This window comes from Oncorhynchus clarkii, unplaced genomic scaffold (genome assembly GCF_045791955.1).
Source record: "Oncorhynchus clarkii lewisi isolate Uvic-CL-2024 unplaced genomic scaffold, UVic_Ocla_1.0 unplaced_contig_2039_pilon_pilon, whole genome shotgun sequence".
NCBI classification, from domain to species: domain Eukaryota; kingdom Metazoa; phylum Chordata; class Actinopteri; order Salmoniformes; family Salmonidae; genus Oncorhynchus; species Oncorhynchus clarkii.
The window spans coordinates 7501-10000 of record NW_027258299.1 but is presented as its reverse complement, the minus strand read 5'-3'; positions in this window follow the sequence as shown (position 1 = coordinate 10000).

Genomic DNA, 2500 nt, shown 5'->3' with positions numbered 1-2500 from the left:
CTGAGCACGAGGCGAAGGACTGTGACGAGCCCAAGGCGTGCCACGGGTGTGGCTTGTCGTCACACCTGTGGCGGGAGTGCCCGGCTCGTAAAGGGTCATACGCGTCTGCGGCTGGAGGGGGAGCAGGGGCGGGGGATGGGGGACGAAGAGGAAGAGGGGGCCCAGAAACAGGATCAGGCCCAGAAGAAAAGGCCACAAGGAAGGAGGAGGGGGCGCAAAAGGCACGGAGAGAAGAAGGGAAAAGGAGCGAGAAGGATGGAGCAGAAGGAGAGGAGGGGCAGAAGGCGGAAGGAGAAAACGGAGTGGAGAGGCAGGAGAAGGCGACAGAGGAGAGAGAGGAGGAGGAGGATGGTGCGGCAACAGGAACAGAGGGAGATTTGGAACAGGGAGAAGTAGTAGGGGAATGGGGGGAGTGTGAGATGTCGAGTGCCCGAGTGGAGGAGCTGAGGGGGATGGTCGAGGGGCTGGCGGGGGAGGGAGGCGTTGTCTCTCCTTTGCAGCCCATAAAAAAGAAGAAAGCGAAGAGGGGGCGCCCGTTATAGAAGGGAAGAAAGGGGAGGGGGAGGCCAAGAGGCAGATGGGGGAAAAGGGGGTTAAGGCGGGGGAAACTTCCGGGACCTTGTTGGCCTCTTTGGATTCTGGGACGCCAGGGGAACTGGATCCACCAAGCGGGGGGCTGGAGTGGGAACCTGGGGGTTCGCAGTCCATTTTCGACGACACAAAGTCCCCTTTTTACTGCCCGGCAAGCAGGGGGGCAGGAGAAATGGAGGATTTGGGTGGCCAAGGCAGGATGCAGGGCATCGGGGTGGCTAACACCTTACCTGGGTCCTGGATTGGGTTGATGGAGGGAGACGGGGGGGCGTCACAAGAGGGGAACATGTCCCCGCTGGAGGAGATGGAGCAGGGGAGCATCGGGTGAGCCTCCTTTTTATTTGGGTGTTATGGGAGAAAGGGTTTTGTATTGGTTTAATTTAAAATTAATATTTCTGTTTCCTTTCTTAGTTTAAATGTTAGGGGGTTAAGAGACTATGTTAAAAGGAGGGCGGTGTTTAGTTTTTTAGAGGGGGTAGGTTTTGATTTTTGTTTCTTACAGGAGGTTCACCTGAGGGATGGAGGGGATGTTGAGAGGTTTAGGAGGGAGTGGGTAAAGGGAGATTCATTGTGGGGCATAGGTGGGGTGCACTCGACGGGGGTAGGGATTTTGTTCGGGAATAAGGAGGTTAAAATAGAGGGCACTTTCTTGGTAATGCAGGGTAGAGTTTTGGGGGTGGATGTCAAGTATAGGGAGATTAGATATAGGTTATTTGGGGTGTATGGGCCACAGGTGGCGGCAGACAGGAGGGAGATGGTGGACTGTCTGGCGCCCCTGTGTGTTACTAACAGGCACTTGGTGATAGGGGGTGATTTCAACATAGATTTAGGGATAGGGGGGGATAGTAGTGCAGGCGCCATCACCGGGCTAATGGCTTGCCATGGTCTGGTTGATGGCGGCCTGCACACTGCTCCGGCAATGGTCGGTCCTACATGGCGCAACTCCAGGGGGGTTGCGCGGAGGCTCGACTACATTTTTGTATCCAGGTCTTTGGGTCAGTTGTCTGGGCGTCTGTTGCCTGTTTTCTTTTCGGATCATGACGGGGTGCTCCTGCAGGTGGGGTCGCCAGTCTGCCTCTTCGGTAGGGGGTACTGGAAATTAGATCGGGATTTACTGGATGAGCAAGGTTTTGTTAATGCCGTTACAGGGGTGTTTCGGGGGCTTGAAGGCCTCCGGCCCATGTGTGAGGGGGTGTTAGAATGGTGGGATTTAGTAAAGGTAAGGATTAGGGCCTTTATTATAGGATATGGTAAGAGGAAAAAAAGGGAGGAAAGGAGGGAGGTGGATCATATCCAAAGGTTGCTCGAACTCGAGTACGAGGCAGGCAACCTCGGCGGGTCGATTGACTGGGAGAGAACCACAGCCCTGAAGGCGCAGCTCAGGGAGCTGCAGGAGCAGAAGGCTCGAGCTTTCCTGGAGCGTGCACATAGTGGCTTTTTAGAACATAATGAGACTTGTTCCGCTATGTTCTTCAAGTCGGTTAGGGCCAGGCAGAGTAGGAAGGTAATGCATGGAGTTAGAGAAGAAGATGGTAGTGTAGTAAGTAAACCAGAGGAGATGGTCAGGGTGACAACTGAGCATTTCCGAGGTTTATTTAAGGAAAGGGAAATAGATGTAGAGCAGGGAAATGTGTTTTTAGAACACTTGTCCCGGCGGTTGCCGGAGGACATTAGAGACGTGATGGAGGCCCAGATCTCCCTCGAGGAGGTTGAGAGCGCCCTCAGGAGGATGGGTAAAGGGAAGGTGCCTGGGATGGATGGTCTACCGGCCGAGTTTTACCTCAAGTTTTGGGGTGTACTTGGACCGGTGGTACTCGAAGTCTTGAAGGCCATCCTTGAGACAGGGGTCCCAGGGGGATCAATGGCTGTTGGTGTGCTGTCACTTCTGTACAAGAAGGGGGACGCAACA